The following is a 25,000-nucleotide window of genomic DNA, read 5'->3' on the forward strand; positions in this document are numbered from 1 at the left end:
GAAAACCCTTCGCTAATAAATAATGTTAGAATAAATTTAGCGAAAATCTCTTATGTGCTTCACTTTAAATTGTTTATTTACGGATATTGCAAAAGATTCGATTAAAAAGAGGGCAAACGCAATCCCACAACCATCAAACCGTTCATGTTCAAATATTCTTCCTCTCTCTCTCTCTCTACCCTTAGGGGCTTTTTGGTAGAAGATGCCGCTTTTGTTGCATTTGTCAAACGCAGAATCGCGAGTTTTTTTCTAGGCTTGTTGCGAAACGGCAGAAAAACGGAAACCAAAATTTATAACTCTTTACACGAATGCATGTTCGACATCAAAATAGTCATCGCACATTTTTTACTTTTCTGACAGAAGCATTAACTTTTTTCGAATCGATCTCATGGTAGTTTATTTTATTGTTTGTTTTTTTGTTTCAATTGCTTCCCAATGAAAATAAATACTTTTTTGATGACAGTTTCATTTTTGTGACCAGGAGGAAGTTTTGTGCTGATATTGCACATACTCACAAACCGTAAAACCGAAAGACGGACGTGCTTAAATCGATCCAAAGCTTAAGGCTGTTCAAGACTATATAAACTTTATGGTGTCGTTCGGGTGTTGCAAACGTTTTGCCAATGTAAAGGGATCCCTTTCCCGCGGTGGTCATTGTAAAAATATATACTCGTTCTTAGCTTACATAATGAACCGCGAAAATATCTCAATTAGCGATGACGATCCACCACAAGAGGCGGAGAGATAAGCTAAAGGTTAAACGAAAATATCGTTGACAAGCAACGGTGCTGAAGAATGATGCTTGGAATTGCATATAGAATAGCTTTACAGAGACGCCTAATATCCGCTCTAGTGTATAGACGGAATTGTTACGGAGCAAAACGTTATTAATTTTCTACTGTCGCTCATCTTTGTCTAACGTACGATAACAGGGGACGCCCTCAGCGAGTTTGTAAATATGGAAAATTTTGATCATCGTCATGTGACGTAATTTTAAAAAAAAATTAAAACCACACAAGATTATATTCTGGGATTTAGATGACCGTCGATTGAAGGGTTTCAAGACAGCAGACATAGGACGTATATCAAAATGTATAGTGTATCGCACATTGATTGAGTAATTGGACGTGGACCTGAGAAAACTTAAACTGAAGTGAATGTTTGCTTATCATTACAAGGCACATGGCTCACACTAACACCCACAATTTATTTTATCCTTATACCGATCCCCAAAGGATGGGGAGTATATTCATTTTGTCAAAATGATTGGAAATGCTTGGATGAGAAGGAAGCATCAGAGAGTCTCCACAAAGTATGCATATTCTTGATCAGGATCAAATTATAAATTGATTTAAGCATGTCCGTCTGTCCGGGTTATATCTATGGTAAACATTTTCCTACCCGCAAAAATGAAGCTATCGCCTTTAAATTTGGCAGACACATTGGAAATTCTTGCGCTCAGAATGGTTTTGAAAACGGGCGAAATCGGTTGGAGGGATACGACCACCGTACTACTTAAACTGAGAACACCTCTGTTTTGAACGCATATTCTATGGGCGAAGCTGTAGCATTTATTGATCACGCCTACCCATTGCTATAGTGTGTCATAAATTCAAATTTTTTCCCAAACCTTGAGAATGCGAAGAAAAAAAACCTCAAAAACCCTTAATGTATATAAATTTTTGGCCATTTTCAAATTTGAAATGCGCCTAAATATGTACGTCTGTTCGTCTGTTCATCTGTCCGTCCGCGTAACTGTATAGTATTTGCGAAAAACATTTTCCCGCAAAAGACTTCAACTTTTCTAAGGACGTACGTACAACGCCCACAGGTCTATGCGACAGATAATTTTCTTTTGAAAATGAAAAAAAATCAACCGGATCCACTCCATATTATAGACCATAGGTATTTTACTTTCTTTTCCATTTTCAGGATAGCGGTGATGGGTATAAAAAATTCGGCACGACCGAACATAATTTTCTTACTTGTTTATTTTTTAATTGAAAATCTCAAAAAAATATTAACCGTTTGCACTCTATTACGTGTGACAAATTGCTTCAAATATTTTGCCAGCCGCTTTCACGGTCTGCCATAAAACTGGTAAAAAAAAAAAAAAAAGAAAGAAAAATGTATTTTGTAACGTTGAACTTCATTCACCGCCTCAGTCGCAAATTATCAATGGTCGGTTCTGTCTAATACGTTAAATTAGTCGTCCACTAGTGTATAGAGAAATCATTCGTTTCCCTCTCACTCGGCTACTGCTCTTTAGCACAAATTTCTCTTACAATTCTATTCAGTATTAGTTTAATGTATATCTTCATTAAATGCCTCATGTGAACCATAATGAAAATTGTGAGAAGAAAATAAACAACACTTAAATTATTTCCCAATGTAAATCCATTTAGGCTTTCATGCGCAATATTATCTAATTCGCTTTAGGCGGATTTGCAAGGTTCGTGCAAATAATTTGGCGAACACTAAGCGCAAAAGTTCAGATGTCAGTGTATTAAATGAATTTTGAAAAACTTACTTGAATTATTAAAACTTTCTCTCAACATATATATATCTATATATGTATATATATGTATAATGCCGTATAACAAAAGTGCTTAATACGCTTAAATACATTCATACAAACGCTCTTAATTATTTAAATAAAAAATTACCTCTTACGACTGTGTCTAAATTAATGTTTAGTAGTATCATTCATAAAAGTAATTTGATCCTCATGTAAACACACACACACACACACACACACACACTTACATACATATGCATGTGTTTGCACACTAAAGCAGAGGAAAAGAGCCTATTAATCATAATAACGCTGCTGCAATCACAACTTTGCCAACCTGCCATTGTGTGTGAGGGTTTGATTATATGCATGCGTGGAAATTTTATCGCTTACATTGACATTTGATGTCTGCGCATTTTGAATGAATAAGAATTGAGAAATCAAGAAAAAAAGTAAAAGAAAAAAAAAACAAAAAACAAATGAAAAACAAAAAAAAAATAAAAAAAATTTTTTTTTTTCATAATAATAAAAAATATACATACACAAATATACATGATACGTACGTGCATGTAAAAAAGCAGATATAAAATGCATATCGCTACCAAACACCAAAGTGGGTGCATTCACATGTCTCAAGAGCTTGTTATAGGCTCGATACATGCATGTATGCATATGTGTATGTAGGTGTGTATGTGTGTGTATATATATGTATTTATATACCTAAGCATAAATGTGTGTAAGTAAGTTCGCATAAAACGGCGACAACAACAAGCAAACAACATTACTGGAATGCATTTCTTAACATTAAATGGAAGTTACACACACTCGCTCGCACATAGACGGGGCTGTATACACTTGACAGAATCGCACAAGACCAAGGTCTCCTATTATACTTTACACGAGCGCGCATCTATATAAGTAATCCTATGTGCTATGTATGTATATGTTGTGTATATACATATGTACATAAATATATATATATATATGCATATATATATATATATATAAATGTGTGTGTATGTGTGTGTATTATACCTGTATGTGTATGATATATATATAAAAGAGGAAAAATCAATTTCTATGCGCGCCAGAGCATAACAGACCTGACGTTTTAATTTTTTTCATTTCTTTTTCTAGCTTATTTTTTTTTTTTTTTTTTTTTTGAGTTTTCTGTTTAAGTGCATATTAAACATACGCAAACAAGAGCATATACATATAATTATGCGTATGTATAAGTATTTACGTGATACATGACATTTTAAGTACAGTTCACAAAAAAGTGAAATTTCTATACTCGGTTTTTTTTTCTTTCTCGCTCTCGTTATTTTCTCAAGTAAAACAATCGGTTTCACTAGAATGAAATTTTAATTGCATTTATATATAATAAATATATATAACGTTCACCGCGCACACAAACATTGAGGTTCTTTCTCTCTGTCTCTTGACAAATATAAAGAAATATTATATATGTGTTCATAAGCACGAGTATCTGTACGTATGTGTGCCTTGTCGCTTCAGCTTCAGAGACCAGCTTCCTAAAGGGGAAGTTTATTAAAGCGATATATTTGCTAAAGGCTATAAAAGACCGCTACAGCGTGCGGTTGTGGGATTGTAAAAAGCAAGAACAGCAAAGAAAAAACCCAAAAAAATGTAACCAACCATGTCTAATGTGTTGAGGTTTCAAGTGGAATTATATTAATTTGTGACAAAATAAACGAGAAAGCTCTGCTGCTAAATGACCACATTTCACATTTTGCCCACTGTCTGCATGGGCATTAACTTCTTTTACGATCGTACAGAGAAAACGATATGTTTTACAAAAATTTATCAGTTCGTTGGCAATAAGTAGAACTATGCGTAGCAAAAGCAGTTATAAGCACGTTTCATTGTCCCTCTTTCCTGCGCCTGCGAATAGACGAAGAAATCATCTCAGCTTGCACTCGAACCTCGGATACCCAACATTCTAAACTTTGTATGTGGAAATCTATAAAATTTTGAATTTTTTTTTTTTTTTTGCCTTACTTGGACCTGCTTACAAGATAAGTTATGGTTTCTACTGTTTAGACAGGGCTTAGATAGGACTAAATAGACATTAATAGGTAAAACAGTTGTATTTTCATTGAATTATTCGACCGTAATTTACTTCAATACAACCGTACCGTCCTAATTGATCTTTGCTTTACTAATTTCCCGGTGATAGCTTTTGAATGGTTGTCCATCTTTCAGTTTGCCTCCGCATCATCCAACAATTTGCATTACCTTCACAGCTTCTCCTTCACTTATCAATCTCAACATCAGACCCTCTAAATTCTATCAAAACACTCATCCCTAATAAGCGCGATTTGCCTATGCCGTATTTAGAGTAACTTGCTATCTTAACATCTTACTATGACTCGTAGATTAACTGGTGTTGTGTATTTTTATCAGTTGCAAAACTTTTGCTTGTTGCCATAGGGGCATAGGGGTTCACTCGCAATTCGGATCTGTACCGGCTGTGGATGTGCCTCTGAGCTAGATATATAAACACATTTTCTTTCTCTCTTATTTGTTTATACATGAATTTTATTCTTCTCTTTTTTTTTCGTTTCTCTTTACTTTTCTTTATTTATTTTGTATCAGTTTTTAGTAATAATTAGTATAAGATTTACTTTGAATTCGGCTTTTAATTTATTTTAGCTGGCTTTCATGGGTAAATAAATAAATAGATAAATAAATAAATAACTGTTGGAAATTGAGCACACAATGCGCATCAATGCTTTATGTCAACATACGTATTCTAATCATAGCAGTTTATTTTTGTTATACCCTACCCCACTTGTGGTACAAGTTTGGTATATGCAGTTTGTGCGGGTGCTTGACTAGAGAAGGACTTGAGATAGACTCACTTTTTATTATATCGATCAATTCAGTATCTCTTTCTAAATCGATCTAAGCTTGTCTGTCGATCGGTCTTTTTTATTTTCTTGTGCCACAATTGTTGGCCATAAATTATGTAATATTTTCATGAAATTTGGTACACTGCTAATGCTATTAAAAATGGTTGGATGAGATCGCTTTTCATCCCCTCCGACTATAACGTTTATATTGAGGAGTGTTTATATGAATAATTGTGAGGTGGTATAGGTTGTTTAGAGACGGGACTTGCGGCAATTTTTTTTGTTTTGTTTGTTTTTGTTATCGTTTTATTTAAAACGGGGATCAGCTTACCGTTCTCATTATCGAGCTGGATAACACGACGAAACACATAAATAATACAAATATGAAATTTCATATTCGATGTCAAGCGAAATTCATGCACTATCGAGCATCGCACATCTCATCACTCGCTTACATTACTCGATAACGAGAACAATCAACGGCAAAATTGACACTTGCTTGACTTCGAGCTAACTCGACGACGAGAACCGTAAACCAATCCCAGATTAAAACGTGCATCATCTTCCTAACTTTGCACTAAATTGACAATGTAATATATGTTTGTAGCATTTGAGCTTTAAAACGAATCTATTGATAGTAATTCGTGGTCTTCAACGGCGTTCTTTTAGTTAAAGAGGCACCCGATCGAGCTACTTAACACGTCCGCTGCATCTCAGTAGGTTGAACCAAACGTATGTTGTTAAGGAGTGGAGCGACGTCTAAGCTTGTCTCTGGGTCCGTCTGCCTTGTTTTCTTGCGTTCACCCTATAGAGTGCAATTTTTGAGATATTTTTGATGCAATTTGACACATGGACGTTTTTTTGATCCAAAGATGAACGCTATCGAAAATGATTTTGATCTGTCAATTCTTTCAACCATTTCCCGTCTTAACCTCTTTCATACAGAAATTATTATTTTTAAATTAATTTTTTTTTTTTTCTAAATTAAATTATTATTTTTAAAATATACCTCGTATCTCTCCAGCAGCTACAGGCATGTAGATGAAATGATTTTTTATTAATTTTAAGTTAAATAGTGATCAAAATACATACAAGTACCTAATTTATCAAGCTGCTGTTATATGAGTGGCAAGTCAGTGTTCACGTCAGCGGGTTCAAATCTCAAAGCGGCAGACTATATTTTGTCGTGGCTAGAGTGGAAGCTGCTCAGTTAGTAAAGATATAACACTTAATGGTCGAACACACACACCCATTAAATTGCGGTCACTCTTTATTTCTTTTTTTTTCATTTTTACCGTCACCGCTTTACACGTATAGAAGACACCCTCTGAATGGTTGGTCATAATGAAAAAAGAGGACACTAGATATGGCTCTATTTAAAATAAGTCCTTTCTTATCAAAGTCTTCAATCGATTCATTCAAGTTTACAGACTGACATATTCAATCATCAGGCGATTCGGTGACATTTCATCAAAGTTTACGCTTCTTAAAGTTACACCTAATGACATAATGTTTATGGAATGTGAGAACAAAACGGTTTTCTTTAAACATATAAGCATTAACATGTTTGCGGTAGCAGTGTTAGTACATACAATATAACATAACTAACAGGCTGCTTAAACAGTGGGAAAATTTTAAAGCTGCATCAGGCCAAAAGCAAGGACTTTTTATATATTCTTTTCGCTTTCGATATGTGTACAAAGGACCAATAAATTTTCTTTATTTCTTTTGAGCCTTTTTTTTTTTTTGAAATACGAAGAAAATGTACATCAAACCATTTCTGGGCTAACTAACCTCATTACCACATTCTAACGGATCTTTTCGGGCGTGTTTTTCTTAGAAATTTTTCGACTTCTTTAGGTAGAGTGGAATTCTTTTTAAAGTGTCCTTCAAATACCAGATAAAATAAAAAAATTTGAGAAACTTTTACATTATATTGCATATATATATTTGTGACATTTCCGGATTAATATATTAATCAATATTTTTTAAACTACTTACCAGTCAATGTCAATAAGATGGCGAAACTTTTGTGTGTTGAAAATACACGCATGTTACATCAAGTGACAAAAAAATATTTTATTCGAAGTATTGCTTAAATTTTTCTCACTTGTCTGACAATTTATGGATGCCAGGCCTTTAAAAATATTCCTTCAATCCTTCAATCAAAGCATTGCTAATCGGTGCAAGCAATTTTTAATCGGAAAGACTCGGCTCTGATGAGCAAGCCGCATGAACTAACTATTTCCAGTAGAGTGGTCCGTTCCGATAGGTGGACGGATGACATGCAAAAAAGAACCCTTTTGTTGACATTCTGACTGTTTCTTGAACGTCGGACGGTTTGAATCTATAAATTGCGGTTAGTAGCTAGCAGTTCAACAGTAGTTCAATACTAATCGTTTCACCACGCTTTGAGAGGCGACGTCCTTCTCGTTCCATCAAGCACAAAGTATCGTCCTCTTGCTATAGCGATTCAGCTACGTAGTAGACCTGGATAGAGCTATTCATGGGTTTTTGTGACTGTGATTCTTAAATAGAGCTAATCCCGATTAATGGTGGGATGGAAAAAAGATTTTCTTTTTATCAATCATTCGGGCAAAGAAAAAGTGCTCTCGATGAATGCTCTTTTTGTAGCACAAACCTTGACATTTTCATAGTAGTTTTTTGTATGTTGATGAATGTTGAGGTTGAATGGATAATTCGTGGTAATAAAATTCGGTGAACTGATCTAAGAGTAAAATAGCAAAGCCCTTCAGTGTTTTAAACACACTTTAGAAACCTACGAATATGTAGCTCAACAATGCAATCAAAATTTTATTAAGTTCGTAACCGTTGACGATTATAAAGATATTATCATTAAGACTGAACATGAAAGCCGTTATTGTCCTGGTACAAAGATATCACCGCATTTTACAAAAACACATGTCTGCAGAAGTTCTACACGAAAAGCTCAAGATATGCGTGCGAAATTACAGGAAATTAATAAGGAATACTCGGCAGACATTGAGGTAAGCAATGCCAGTAGTAAAAAGGAAAAAAATAAAGGGAAAAAGGAGTAAAAAAAAATTACTAAAAAAAGGCAACAACAAGAATAACAGCAACGGCTATATGACAGGATATAAAACAGGCGAAGTAAAAGAGAATTTGATGAGACCGTTCGTTGTAATAGGTTTTTTTCATGCAAATTTTAAACATGTGTGTATGTGCTTGTATATTACTACAATATATATATATATATATATAATTACATTAGACGTCATAACGAAGCCGTAGACGAAACCTCATGATGATTGGTGGTCTCAAAAAATGTGGTGGCATTTTTCTTTTTCTTTTTTTTTTTTTTTGCTTACCTACGCTTAAATCAAATTTGTTCACATAAAATATTGCAGTTGAAAGAGGGTTAGAAATAAGAATCTCATAAAGAAAATGGCGGTTCATATAATAGATAAATAAGCAAAAAAAACTTGTATTTGGCTTACGGCACATTTCAAATATCCACCACTAAGTTCTTTCAAGTTTCAAATCAATCAATTTTTGTGGAAGCTCTACGGAAATATATCCAAAATATATGAAAAATGTCGCCTAGATTGGATTGTTAAGTAATTGAAGGAATGTTTAAGGGGAGGAGGAGTTCCGTCCATATTTTAACATTTTATCTAAGAACCTCACTTAAGGCATTAGTCCTTTATCCATATGCTATTTTAGTTCTGGCGGCGGCCTAGGAACTCCAAGAGCATATATGTGGATAGATGGACGGATGGACATAAACAATGAAGTCTGAATGTTTGGTTGGCTATAAGTGGCGGCATTTATCGTCATGTTGTGTAGTCTAGATTTTTATGTAATGTCCCGCCCATCTTTTACCGCTTTGCCTGAGAACACTAATTAAGGGACTAATTCCATTTCCGTATGCTTTTCTAATCCTGGCGATGGTTTTGGGAAGTCCAAAAGTTTTTATGGATGAATGGACGGATGGACGAATGAAAACTGAATATTCTTTTGCCGATACATGGCGACATTTAAGATCATTATTCAGTGGAATTCTAAAAGCATGGATGGACAGACGGACGCAAAAAAATGAATCCTCAATATTCCTTTGTTTATTCCTTAATAGTGTTGTTGGCTGCGCGTAAAAGTTTATCAAAGCGAAAAACGCTAACCCGGTTTCCCTTGACTCATAATACGTGCGTAACTTATAGTTATTTGTGAAAACTGAATGAACGAATGAATGAATGAATGGCTAAATGAAACTAAATGGATCTAAATGACATATTTTGTTGCTTTTGTGAACATAAAACCGAATTTTATGAAATATAAATAACAAAAGAGTTATTTTTTTTCGTTGGTTGCGATGGAAATTGAAATTGAAAAACACACGAAATTGTTCCGCTCATTAACCATTTCAGCAAAATATGAAATTTCGGTTTAAATACTCAAGAATTTCAAAATTTAATTTGAAAAAAGTTCATTAAAAAGAAGAGTTCAATGAAGCATTTAAAGTCGAAAAAAATAAAAATAAATAAATAAATAAATAAATTAGAAACCAAGCCCTAAAGTCATTAGCATTTAACCACAATTTTGTTCGCAAATATCATTTTTCAATATGAAATAAATAATAATAATACAGGAGAGTGACATTAAATTAAAAGTTGAACATCCTTTTATCTCTGTGAGCGCATTTCACTTCACTTGTTTACCGGTTTTTTATAGCATGACTTCCTTAAACATTTGTTTACTAAAAGATTTAAAAAAAAAAAAAAAAACAAATGGAAGAACGAAAGAGAATGTAATTCATTCGGTCATTGTTCCACAGCATATGTTGAATTTTAAATAAATATACTTTTTCCACTTTTTTTTATATTGCCTCACGTATCCACAACTGTTGACGATTCTTTTGTATGAAACTGTCAAGTCATATCACATCACATCTCATCACCAATGTGACTGTTTTTCCTTCTTTTTTTTCCTTTTTTTTTTAAATGTCTACCAGTTTTATTTCCTTACCTCGCTTGCTGAGCCGCAGTAAAGTTGCAACAGCGGGACGAGTAAAGCAAAAAATCATTTGTTTTTTGCTTTTCTTGTGCTTTTTGCTTAATTTTATGAATAGTTTTTACTGCCTGCAATTTTATTAGGAAGCAATGTTGGCATTTTTAGAAAGTTTCTTCTTCCCTTCAAAAGTCAAAAAGAATTTTAAATATTTTAAGCAGAATAAAAATCAACTTGAATACCCTACACCATCCCATCGATATTCGTATAATGACTTTTTAAAATAGATCATTACCTGAGAAGTAGTCGGCAAAGTATTCCGATCCTAAGCATTTTCAATAGCGTTCGTCCTTGCATCGAACTACGGCGATATGCCGAATTTCATCAAAATTGCGGCCTGGAGTTTCAACAAATGTAAGCAAGGTGGACAGACGGACAGACAGATGAATTCAGAATTAGTAATAAAGGATTGGTCGATCTCAAGCCCTTCCCGATGTTACGTACATCTGGACAAACTTAAGTTTATAACCCAAGCGTGATATGGTGTAATGAAAACAGCATGGGCCTCAGGACGGATCGAATATACTCATGAGTAGATTAAAGGTAATTTCTTTGTTATTTATTTAACTGGCAGCCGTTTGCGATGATATTTCCATTCGTCGAGTTCATGGATTAGTGATTAAAATTTCAAATTTTCTAACAAGAGCTTCTGTTTGACTTAAAATAGTTTTGCCATCCTTGTTCTAGTTTTATCAATGAAAGGCCCGATGATGGGCTTCTGTGAGATCATTATATGCGCAACATCCACATATTATTCGTAATTTGTTTCCAAGCTCTAAGCAGAAAAGGTTAATTTAACGACAACGTGGACTCCATAGTCGAATAGATAAGAGGCGCGACTACAAAGTTTGTGTTCGTAGGTTCAAGTATCAGTATACAACACGTGGATGTAGGCGCAGTGAGTCTTCACTAGGTTGTGGCCACTTCATATTTCTTTTCCTTTCCGCACTTCTTTCTGACCATTATCACATTACACGTGTAAGGGGGATTGGTTTTGGTGATAAGCAAATCACTTTCGGTTTAACTACTAGCGGCCTATTTTAAACATTGCCTTTAGCGTGAAATCGAACCAACATCTCGAACAATAGGTGTTGAAATTTTTTCTTTTAAGTCACGCGGCTAAATGAATAGCTTCCTTAGCAGACACCTGCGTCGAATTTCATAGCATTCATTTTCAGCATCAAACATGACACATACCCATGCTTTCATCTGAAAAAGTAGCTTTTTCGATTCAACTTTAACTTTTCAATCGAAATAAACCTCTGCGTAATCGAAGCGACTTTTGGCGCTTTTCAGAATAACCTCGAAGTCACATGGAACTCGGTTAAGCAAATGGAGAAATTGGAATATCATATGAGTTATAATTCTTGTGAGAAAGTATCGCAGAAACGCCAAAGCGAGAGAAGGTGCCTTATTGCATAATCGAAGAATCAAGAGTTAATTATTAGTGGTTTTGACGAACAACTTCACGCAAACTAAGCATAATTCTCTTATAACATTATGTAGTGTAATGCGTTTAGCTTAACAAGTCCACAGGAATTTCCGATGCAGCATAACTCGAACTTAGTCTAGTTCTAGTTTTTGACATCAGTAGTGAGTTAATATTGGAGTGAAAATTTGAGCCGACTCTTACTTATATATTGAAAATCACAGAAATCCAAAAGGCACTTTCAACCTTATGTCGTAACTTTATTTCTTAAGTTGAGCATGAAAGTAGGCGAGCTTCGCTCTAGAGTGCGTTGAAAGCAGCAGCAAGTAGCAGCAAAGTAAGAAAGAAAAAAATGGTAAAACTTTATAAAAAAAATTTGTTAGTTTTTGGCTACAAACATCACCAGAGTTATGTTAGATTCGTCGGCGAATGTTCGTAACATATAGAAATGCGCACCGTCGATACCATAAAGTATGTATAATATTTCCAAACTGTATTTCCAATGATGTCTTACTTTGTAACTTTAATTTGAATTTTAAATTTTTTGTTAATAAAACCGAAATGCCTTTGTCGAAAACCACTTAAATCGAATTAAGGCATATATGCGAAAAAGCCTTATAAAGCTTTCGCCGCCTTTCCAACTAATCGTTCCGCCTGCTTAATACAGTACTCGTCTGCCCGCTTTTTGAACAATCCAACCCATTATTAAATCAAAATGTAAAGTCTGCGAGTGTTTTCTTGTGTGTATACACATGTAACACATCCACATACATGTATATATTTTTATATGTAAAAAGATCTATTGTACTCGCTCAAACTTCTAACTCTCCAGCTTTAGGAATCCAATGAGTCCCGTCACCTACTTAGATGAACCGTAGATGGCAGCGTGTTCGCACCGCATATGATGGAACATCGGCATGGATCGGTATCAGACGTACCTATATATTTTCCAGATAATACCTGAGGGAGTTGTATCATGTCTAGAAGGCCGTTGCGAGACATATGTCGCTACATCGTAGTTGCAATAGCTTGTGTTCTATGCCGAATGAGTTAATAAATTCGTACTCACGCATACTGCTCCCAATGCTTTGCGATTTCTTCTGCGCCCATTACAAGTCTCTTAGCACGGCTCCTTGGTAGAAAGATTTAAAAAATAAAATGTGGAACGCTTCAGGATTTTGCGTGTCATCCTTGCGCATGGCCGTTTCTTATCTTCTCTCTATCGCAAGAAGCAAGAATATAAACTACACTAAGCAAATTAAGTGCGTAGTGTAACTTGAAAGCAGTTGTTTACAAAAAGCTTCCAATTCACACAAGAATTTGATTTGATGCCTCATTTGCCCCATCGATTAACTCCATGAAATCAAAAACAAAGAATAGCGGGTAAAACTGTTTGTTCAAGTTTTTTTTTTTTACGTTGTGGGCTTAGCCCACAATTTGAGCAATTGAAAACGACTTTCATATCTATTTAACTGTTAATTGCATTTTTAAAAGGTGCTTTAACTGAATTTTCATTGCAATTGCCAATGAGTAAGGATTGGCTTTGGAAATAAATTATTTGCTATCCAATGCCCAAAAGGAAAAAATGTTGTTTAGTTTAATTAACACTTACTGCTAAAATTTGCTTTGAATGTATAAAGAGTTAGGAGTCAGTCACGTGTTTTGATATTAAAATTAAAATAAAAAGAAGAACGAACATTATAGTAGGGCAAGGGCGACCTTTATATACCCTACAACACTTCGCATAATACTGGTACTTGTTGGTCCCATGCGAAGGCATACTTTTCTTGAAAGCCCGCATATTAAAGGATTCCTATCACATCAAATGGTGTAGTCCAAATTTAACAAAAATTCCGCAAAATTTTATTATTTTTCAGTTTCCGTTAAAGAAAACTAGAAGTTAAACTTTCTTTCCATATAAGGGGTTGCTTTTTATAATAATCCCCATATATATTAAGTCTCTAAAAAATAGACCTATGTGATCCAAATCCCCCACCGTTAATTTTTGTACTAAATCGCTTCTACGAACCAATTTTCATCGTAAAATATCAGAAGTTAAATCTTTTTCTGAAAAAGTTACTATTCGCGCGAAATCTTACATGGAATGGGGTCCATGTCGATCAAAATTGGTCGATTTAATTTTTATGTCAAACTACTACCATAAAAAAATTTCCATCATAAAACATTAACCATTAACCCTCTTTGGTATATAAGGGCTTACATCCCGATAGAATCCTTATATGCGATGATCACCCAAAATTGGATCCACGTGGACCAAACTCGATAAGATTGGTTTCTATGTCAATTTGCGAACCAATTTCCGTCATTAAATAGTGAAAATTATTATATAAAGATTTAGTCTACGTACGAGCGAACGAAGGATTACGAGAGGTGGCTCAAAAAATTACCCCAAACTTTTCAAACCAATTTAGAATGCCGACATACTACTATTACTCATAGGTTTTTATTGAGACGTTTTGAAAATTGGAATTTTTTTCCATATAAGGGCATTTCAAAGTAGGCTTTATATGAGAAGTGGTCAAAAAAGTGGACCGATGCTAACCATTTTCGGTATTCCAATATTCATGAAAGATCTCCAAATTCCAACCTGCGCGCGAAAATCCATGAACGGACCTTAGACAGATAGACGGACAGACGAGTATCAGTATAATAAAAGGTTAGTCGATCTTAATACCTTCTGGGTTTATGTACGTCCCCCACAAATTTATTACCACAAGTAATGTAGGGCAAATTAATTCAAAAACTAGACTTGATCGATTTGTCTTTCGTTACGATCTGCGATTAGTGTATATCGAGTAAATGTATTTTTGTTGCCCCTAACGTTGTAATGAAATATCGTACACCAGGCAGTGCTAGTGGATATTAATGAACGATGAAGGCTGAAATTCCTTCTCTTGCTTGCTCAGAAATAAGTTTTTGAAAATAATTTAAATAAAATTTTTGCTAAAATTCAGAAAAAATTATATGACGGCCACATCCAAGTGCTATTATATAATTATGTTGCGAACGTGAAACGAGTTGATATCTATTGCAAAAGTTTTTTTGGTGCACGATATGCATTAGTGAAACTCTTTAACTTATTTATCAATGTGTTTTATTCTCTCTATTTGGGACCACAGCTGGTGCGGTATTAAGCTTAAGCATTTTAATTAACTACGAAATGTTACGTTTGCCGAATGCTTTCCACGCTTCTCTATGCACAGAATTTTAATTAAGTTTAATAACTTGCCACACTCTACTATATAGTATACATATATATGTATACTGGAGACAATTTCGATATCGATTCCATTAGCTAATGTCTAATATATATATATATATATATGTTTGCGTGCACATATATGAATGCTATAAAACAAAAATCTCTATGGTTTCCTCCGGATAAAATATGAGAAAAACAATTTAAAATTAAAAGCATAGAGGAATGAAAACAAATAAATGCGGGTACCCCTAGCATATGAAAACCTTGCACGCACATACGTGTCGTATGGCATAGCATTTCAACTAATTACACTTGGGAATGTTACAATAATTTTCTGAATATAATAATAACCATAGCACCTCTCTTGCGGCACCATAATGTTTATTTTGGCGGTTGGTTTGGGTTAATAATTAAAATTTTAATACAAAAATAAACAAAAACTGCAACTGTTGTTTATTGTCCTCCATCTTTCCGTCATACAAATTTAACTTATCGCATACTCGAGGTTTTTTTTTTATTTTTATTTTAATTTTTTTTTTTTTTTTTTCTTTAAATCAATTCAAATTGTTGAAATTGTAGTCGATGCAACATAATACCATAAAGACCAAGTCAGTCACTGCTATGTCAATTGATTATTAAATAATTTCATCGACACGGAGAGAAAAACCTCCAATGACATTAAAAACAAATGAGTCATAAAGCGAGTTAATAGAAATAAATGACGAAACGCGACATATGAGTTATATGAGACAAAGTCATTATTGTTTAGCTGCCTTGAAAAAGCGCAGCAAAAGTGAAAGATGAGAAGCCAACCACTAAACTGTAGCGAGTAAAGAAATCAAAACAATTTATGTATTAGGCTGGCGAAAAAATATTGCAGGTTGTCACAACATACCGTTATATTCCTTTTGACCTATTTCGGGGACTATTTAGGCCATGGGGTCTTTCATAGTTGCCGTTCTCGAATAAAGTCGATAGTTGTCGATCAAAGACTGACTGCAATGAGTGCTGCGTTTACTGCTATCGATAAAAACACCACTTGCGCTACAAGTATAAGTTAAGTGTGTGGGGATGCATGCAATACGCGGAAGGACTTGAGATAGACCCCCGTATTATTTTACTAATCGAGTCAGAATGATTTTCTGGATCGTTGTAAGCTGGTCTGTCCTTCCGTCTGTCTTACTCTTTGCGTTCAACTTACAGGCGGCAAGCTAGCGGACTAGCTGTAGAGATTTTACTTGTCTTTACCGTCGAATGAAAAAGTTCAGAGCACCTTCGCATTAATGTTTGACAGTTTAAGTAACTCGCAGCCAACATTTGAAAGTTATTTAAAACGAGGATGCCACGCATGGGAAACTGTGCCTTTCCCAATATTAAAGAATGTGCTTTTTAGTAAGACGTCCGTACGACCGTGTATGTTTTCCTAAATTCTCTTTATGCTATGTTTCACTTTGTCGAGATTTTTCATTTTTACTTCCCTCTCTGCAGTCGTTCCGTATTTCTTACATGTCTTATAAGTTTTGTTTTTGTTGACTCCTGCCATTGTCGCGACCTAAAAGATACGGGTGAACAAGTTTGCGCTCCCTAAGAACGTATGTTTGTTTCAGTTTATTAAAATGCAGTGGACGTGTTAAGAAGTTTGATCGGATTCTTCATGAGTTTAAAGAACGTCATTGAAGACAACGACTTGTTAAATTAAAGCGTTATATTTGAAGTGATTCTGAAGTGAAAAGTGATCTTGTCCAACCATTTTTCATAGCGTTCGACCTTGAGCCAAAACAAGGTCAGTGTACCAAATTTAATCAAAATATTTCACAATTTACTTGTAGGCAGTAAGAAAACAAGACGGACAGATGGACGGACAAGCTCAAATCAATTTAGAAAACGATTCTGAATCGATCGGTATAATAAAAGATGAATCTATGTGAACTCCTTCTGGGCGTTGCAAACATTGTCATAAAACTGACTTATCCTTGTACGGCAAGTGATATAGGATAGAAAGCAAAAAGAATTTTGGAAATTTTATTTTATTGAGGAAACACTATTTTCTCCTCGCCATATGTGGGAAATTATTGCGGGTCCAAATGCGAGGACTAGCGGATACCATTTTTATGCGTAACTTGTTTCGAAATGCGCAATAAAATGTTTTGATAATGTCAGACAATCACATTTTACTTAATTGTTTTGTTGATAATTATCAAGAGTTCTATGGGGATAAAATTTCGAAGCCGTCCAATTGAGACTACAAGCTTATCGAAAGAAATAAGAAAACATATCGACAATTAGTTAAATTTTCTCATTTTCTTTTTTTTAATACAAAAAACGTACTTTTGTTTCAACCCATTAAAAATAAAAAAAAATAAAAAAGCGAAAGCCAAAGCAAAAGCGAAATTACTTTCTCGTCAATTTATTATTTGTTCATTTGCATTAAAGAATTTATTCATTTTTAACTGTGCCTTAGAAATTTCTTTTAATAATTACCGTTAGAAGAGTAATTGTCTTGAGAAAAGTTAAACGAAAAATTTCCCATAAGAAAGTTTTATTTAATAAGTTTTGATTTTCTGCAAAATTGAGAGCAAACGAAGCACTAAGACAAACAATATTTAATTTTAGTAAAAATTAAAAAAAAAAAAAAAAAAAACAACCAAAGCAGATCATCCACTTTAGAAGTACAATAAATAAAAGACATTTTTACTTGTTAACTCGTTTGACCCTTGAGATCTATTTGTGGAGCCAATTCGACTAACGAATTGATTGCTTTACCTAACCTATCCTGGGCTATCTCTGATTCACTTACGGAACTGCATGGAAATGATGCAAATGCAAAAGCTGAAGAAGTCGGCTAAACAACTGGATGTAAGGGATCCCTAAAGTACTTCTTATTAATAGAAGCGTGACTTTATTCTTATGCCTATTAACAGTGCACAAAGTATGGGGCCGAGGAAAGGTGGTTTTTTTTTTGGCAGCACATGTACATGAAAAAGTTGCTATAAAACAAATTTTTCATACACTCTTCAAAGCTGTTCTTCTTCTTCTATAGACGTCATCTAAACCATATTTGCAAACCTTAGTTTTCTATTGGCCTGACGGATGGACGCGTACATTAAGCTGAACTTAGATCTAAGTTAAGTGCGTAAAATAAATTCTATCCATCGAAATTAATTGGTTTATAAAGCAAATTACGATGTATTTAGAAAGTGGTTCGTCACACTTTGTACGAAAAACTTTAAACTTGGAACCGGCTAAAATTCCCATACGTCCGTCCATTTCCAGAAAAAGCAAGCCACGAAATAATCTTCAACTTGTTTTCGGAGTAGTGTATACTCTAGACCTGTCCCCTTGCGATTCTGAGTGGCTCAGATCAAGTTAGTCATATTTAGTTGGTCAGTCGCTCTGCAAAATTAGACACAGTGGAAATAGGTGTTTGACGATTTCGGTTCGAAGTCACGAACTTTCGCGAGCGCATCAACAAACTGCCCGATAAGAGGCAAAAGATCATAGATACTGATGGTGAATATTTTGACTATTAAGCTTTTTCCCGAGTACATAGAGTATATGAAGAGAGGATATGAAGAGATAGAGTATATATATATATATCTTGATTAAAGCAATTTAAAATCCGAGTGGTTTAAAATCAACTATGTAGACATTTAGATATATATGCATATCGTATATCAGCGATATAGATATTCATTTGTAATTACACAGCTAAATGTATGCATATATATGTGATTTCTATGATCTGACATTTCCAAGTAGTTTAACTGACAGAAAAAAATTTAGTTTACACCTATTACTAGTCATTAATTACAACAATTCTAGCGAGTTTTTTCATGTGTTTTTGTACTGGACCGCCTCACTGTCTTTAGTCAATATTCTTAGGGTTGTTTTAAGTAAAAAATATAATCCCTTGTAAAGCTTTTAGAGCGAGGATCGCATTTATTTCCAAACCCGATCTCGAGCGATCAGCTGGAATTTTATATCAAATTTAATTTCAAGGGCGAACGGTACTCTAAGCGATCAAGTTCAGAATCTTACAAAAGTGTCATCTGAGCCAGAGTACATATAAACGACAGAGTCTTTCGGGACGAATTCTACGCATTCCAAATGGAACGACATGTTGAACATAAGCTCATTTTCGTTGGCTTTAAAAAAAAACCTACGCTACGTAAACAGCGTATTGTTCATTGAGCAGATACGTGTATCAGACAGAAATTTGCATTTTTTGTAAAATGATGTTAATGTCTTTACCGCCTCTCGCAAAAAAAAAGGCAAATAAGAAAATCACATATGGCTGTGGCCGAATCATCTACAACCACCGTCTTACTAACTTGAAATAAAATATACAAATTGTTGTTGTATTGTTCTAGTGCTCGAGTGATAAATGAAAACTTAATCTTTTCACTTTGGAGAGAGAGCTGCGCTCAATTTATGTTATATTGCCGGAGTTCTCTTTTACTTACTTCGCCTTTTTCAAGAGCGCCCTGCCCGCAATGCCTTTCAATATTCTTTCCAAACTTGAATCTGAAATCATAACCATTGCGATCACACGACTACACGAATCCACATAGACTGACAGTTTGAGGGACAGACATGCTTAAATGGATTCAGTATAATATGCTTATCAAAAATACATTTAATTTATGCAGTTAGTGAAATTTCCTGCCGCACGTTGCCAATATTTTGAAAACGTGAATAATTCCTACCGCCTACCATCCTTCAGCGTTGGGTGGAGGACTGTGGCGCGATTGTAATCAAAATGTATCACCTAAAGTATCAAACGTAAGCATAAATATTTCAACATTTTATACGCGTCGCCGAAAGATGGAAGTATACCATCTATGTTGAAACGTCTGCAACGGGTCGAGGAAAGGAAGCTCAAAATTGGATTTATCCGCCTGTCATGTCTTTGGTGAATATTGTCCTGATTGCAAATATGGAGCTATAGAGTTCAGATTTAGTAGAAACAAAGAGATTGAAAGTTTTTGCCAGCAAGTTGGTGACCACGCCCACGCCAGTTAGGAAGCACGCCCTATCCTTTATCTGTAAATTCGTAACAATCGATTCTTGGCTCATTCCTCATATCCTTAGCTCATAGACATAGATGGAAATTGATAAAAATCGATCACGTCCACGTATTAATACGAAGCAATTCAATCCCTTTTTTGATGTTGGGTATAAAAGACCCGGTCATAGCCAAATATAATTTCCTTACCTCTTTTTTTCCTTGCCTTTCGTAAAGTTAGAAAATTAACTATGTAGCCATGAGTAGCCAGCCACGGATTACTAAAGTTTGAAATATGTGACAAATTATAAATTTTGTGTAAAAATCCCTGTGCCATCAATGCTGCTTGCTCTGCGGATATGTTGTTTAAAAGTATATAATAAAGACTACTGCTATTGAGTCAGGATGTATACATTCCTACACACATATACACATAGATACTGTGTTATGCTACGCTAAAGCTGAAGCTCACATATCGCGGTATACTTTTTGCATGAACAATACTTCAATGTCTGCTTTGTTACAGTTAACATAGTGTGCTGCTGCTATTGTTGCGGAAATAAATTTTGTAAAGCTTTCTTGCAAAAATCACAAAAAACAATAGGCGGTGGATACGTGCCAGAAAAATTGGTCTAATTCAAATATAACTTTTACTCATAGTAAGCCGGTTTTATGCTCTATTGTGTCGCTAATGGTGCGAGGATATGTTAAACCTGTGCGGATGTATGCAACAGCCAGATGGATTTGAGATAGACTCATCTTTTATTCTACCGATTAGTTTAGAAAGTGATTCTGATGTAAGCTTGCCTGTCCGTCTATCCGTCCGTTCTTGTGTTCAACCTACGCGGCGTCATTTTTAAGAAATTCTGATGAAACTTGGTGCACAGACGTGTTTCGACCGAAGGACTGATATTATTAAAAATCGTTCGGGTCAGACAACTTCCCTATACCCTCCAAGATGATGGAGGATATTTAATGTTGGACTGTGGGCCGCTATAGTACTCTTACTTATTGTCTTTTCGAAATTTAGAAAGTGTATTAAATTTTTAAAAACGTTTGCAGAAGAAACGCTCGGGTGCACACAGACGTAGATAAACATAAATAAATTTAATCTAATTATGGGTCGATCTAAACATACCTGTTATATTCTCCCTATCCCAAGAATTGAAATATTGGCAGTAAATTTGCCAAGAACATAAGAAGCTCTTGCTCTCGAGCATTAATATTGGAAATGGGCCAAATCGGTCAAATAACAAGCAAACAACACAACATGAACATAAGCAAAAGAACTGAGCTGATTTGGCTTTGCTCACCTTTTTCCTGTATATATACATATGGCCGAATAATCGTACAGTATATGGTAGGGAATGGAAAAATATCAGCCAAACTCGCGCAATATTATAGAATTTCAAGACTTTATTTATTTCCAGCTTTCTTCGATAAAGTCGACGTGGATCTACAAGTTTCGGTCACATTTGAGTATAATTTTTTTTCTTCTACTTCTTTTTTCTTGAGTGTATTTATATACATGTATATTATCTATGAATGAATTTATTATTCAGCCTGAGCAGACAAGATCTTATTCATCAATCTACGGATACGTACGCTTTTTAATACGAAGAACAAAAGACAGTTGATATGTGACATGTAGGTTAAATTTATTAAGTTCATTACTCTTCAGAAAAAATGGGAAACATTTTATTTTGTAATATTTAAATAAAATTTATTGTAATAAATTGCTTCATATTTTATTACTTCAGACTGAAAATAATCATGACAACGATTAACGATAGTACGCATAAGAATGCTTATATATAAATTTTATTAAAAATGCTTAAAAAAAAAAAAAGAAAAATTTTAATTTCTAGACAGAGTTCTTGACATAATTACTGAAGTAATATATAATTTAATAAATTAATAAAAATTTAAGTGAAAATTAATTAAATGCCTTATGACAAATTTCGAACAATCACTGGTCCAGATATAAAATATTTATTAGTAAAATTCCACTCATTACGTCGAGTTCATGCATAATTTGTATAATTTTGTGTTCGCTGCTCGCCCCAATCACCGATTAAGTCGCACAGTTGAAATTTGTACTGGTGTTCTCATCACACACTCACACATCTAACGCATAAAGTACGATATTATGTTATGGCTGCATTTCAAACGTGTGCTGCCCAAAATGAATTTTTTCGTCATAATATTTTCCACTTTTTTTTTATATCCAACACCACTTACGATGCGCAAAGTATATTAAGTTTATGTAGTTTTATGGTAACACTCAAAAGAACGTAAGGTTTATTCCAACTGTCGATTCAACATCATTTTCTCAACACTAGTTGCAGAAATCCGTTAATTTGACGGATAAATTTTTAGCGAATCGTCACAGTTGCGAAATTAAAGACAGGAGACGTGAAATTTGACATAAACCTTCCCTGATCGATTATTAGTACGAGGATAAAAAGTGCGCATTATCTGTTCACAGATATGTTCACAATGCAGGAAGAACCTAAACAACCTCGGAAAACCATGACAGTTTTTTCATACGTTCATCTACAACCGTCGATCCCTGCGGCCCAGAAATGGTTCCAATCGATCCAAAATGCATTGGAATAATTAAATAATAAGTTGAGATTAAAATTTGGTCATTTATTAGATAGATGTATGGATGGTTCTGCCGAGTCCGCGTTTTGGCATCGATGTGAAAAATTTGCATCGGTATGGACCCACTTTCTCCCCTTGTCCCTCTCCCATATAACCTTTCCTCCAAATGGCAACAAGACTCAACTTTTAATAGCTCGTAGCGAAAATTACTTCATAATGGCAATGTAACGTAATAATTAAGTGTACCAAATTTGGACCGCATAAATCCATCCTACAGGGTCTGCAGGCAAAGTTGAATATTTACTCTCGGAAAAATATTTGAAAAGTTAAATCAACATAGTGTACTTGTTTTCATAGCAAGTAATGGCGGGTAATTCTTCCACGAACTAACTCTCCAGATATAAACCATTACTTGCTTCGAGGTCTTCGGAAAGTACATGAGATGCTGAATCAGGCACAACGTGTCGACCAGGTTTTCGATGCTCAAATGAGGAATTAAAACCTTGCAATTCCAATGACCGTCGACCATAAGTTGTATATAGACGGGTAAAGTTGATCTAGAAAGGAAACCTTTGTGTGGCAATTTTAATGAAGACTTTAGAAATATTTGAAACCACTTCGTGAAAGTTTTCTCTTGGAGGGTTTTTTGATCAGTGGCAATGGACGAAAGCGCGAAGAAATTCTCTCGTTCAATCTTCGAAAAGGGTTGCAGCCAGTATATGATGGATACACGTAGACTAGTCTTCATCGACTATCTTGTGAGGAGTGAAGAGAGGGCCGCTTATTCTTTCTTTTTTCCTATTCAAGAAAAAAACCTTATTTCACCATACTAAGGCGTCAGTTCGTTTCCGGAACATTGTATTGCTCAGATTGGTCCCCTAATGATTATTGCTTATTGGGACTTCTCAAATAATTGCTGCTTGTATCGAATAGAGAACTCGAATGGAAAGCTATTCACGATCTAGAACTGTTTGATAGATGAAATCGGATTATAGGGAATTATATTGAAAACGAAGATCTGATTTTGTCTTTACTCGGTACTTGGCATGTTGATCACGCTGGCAAGAGAACAATGCCGTGATTGAATTCATCCTTCGAAAAATGATTTCCAATTTCGTTGCGAAACCTTTGCAATCAAAATTGTTCTCTCTATTTACGTTGGTTGGCGTGTCAGTTCAATAATACCCGACGAACGCCTTGTGACATCTTTTATCTAAAATCCATAGTCCATTTTAACCCTCGCTTCAACAATGTTTCCTATTATCGAGTTACGTCTAATACGAGAATATTTCTAATGCAGAAGTGCTTACATACATTTTTTCATAAAATCTCTGAATGCATTGTTTTCCGGAGGACAACAACAATTGATCGAAAAAGTTATGAAAGAAAAAGTCATTTTAGAACAGATGCTCGACACAACCTATCATCTCATCATTGAAAGATTACAATTGAAAAATACTTTATTCATAGTGAATATGTTTGCTAAACAATAGGAAGTCTTTCAGCTCGCCATAGCAACTCTTCTTCTTGCTAACATTTACTGTTTTTCACTTACTATAGTGTGCGTATGTGATGCCTATTGTCAAACCTAAACTGTGAGTATGAACTAAACTTGTACATGCGACGTCCTATCCCATTAGAAAGGTAATGAGGTAATCGATAGTCGAATCTTCTGCTGATCAAGAATATATATGTCCGTTGTATTGTGAAGCCTGGATATTACAACCGGAAGAGCCATGTATCCATTGTCGCCAGACATGATTCAATCTCAGGATATATGTGCAGGCATGCATTCTGCCCTTTGAGTGTAAAAAAAAAAAAAAAAAAAAAAAAAAAAAACACTTTTTTTAACTTTTAAAGAAGAGCATAGGCTTTAACAAAAAGTCTGTTTCCTGTAGTTCTTATTTAACTTAGTCTTGCAGTTCATCGATATTACGAGTGTGCCAGTAAATGCTACCAGTTTACCTGAAGAACGAAACTATCAACCGACGCGTTTGTATCTCGCTTTAAAAGATAAACTAACTAAAATGTTGCTAGTAGTAGTAGTAGTAGTGATCCAATGATGATGATAACGAACGATATACTGTTTTGTATTTTGTATATTGAGCAAGATAAGGGTGCAGAGAGTGGGTGAAAGAGTTCTCTCTATAAGTTAGGATTTAATTGCACACTTGTGGTCTATGGACGTTTGTAAATTTGTAAGCGTTTACATGCATTTATGTTATGTGTATGCATGCAAGTGAAATGTTTGCTCAGGCATGCATATTTACCAAATGTTTACGCTTCAATTGTTTAATGC

General features: G+C 34.7%; 1 protein-coding gene and 1 non-coding gene across 3 annotated transcripts in view; one reads left to right on the plus strand and one right to left on the minus strand.

Moving 5' to 3' along the window:
- LOC119635605 (lachesin) overlaps nucleotides 1–25,000 on the plus strand; it is a 48,086-nt gene that overhangs the window by 18,689 nt on the left and 4,397 nt on the right. The gene's annotated exons all lie outside the window — the stretch shown is intronic.
- On the minus strand, nucleotides 13,021–13,125 carry LOC119636111. The gene has a single exon (XR_005247122.1). It is a non-coding gene; the product is annotated as a U6 spliceosomal RNA (small nuclear RNA).

This window comes from Glossina fuscipes, unplaced genomic scaffold, assembly GCF_014805625.2.
Source record: "Glossina fuscipes isolate IAEA_lab_2018 unplaced genomic scaffold, Yale_Gfus_2 27, whole genome shotgun sequence".
Lineage (NCBI taxonomy): Eukaryota > Metazoa > Arthropoda > Insecta > Diptera > Glossinidae > Glossina > Glossina fuscipes.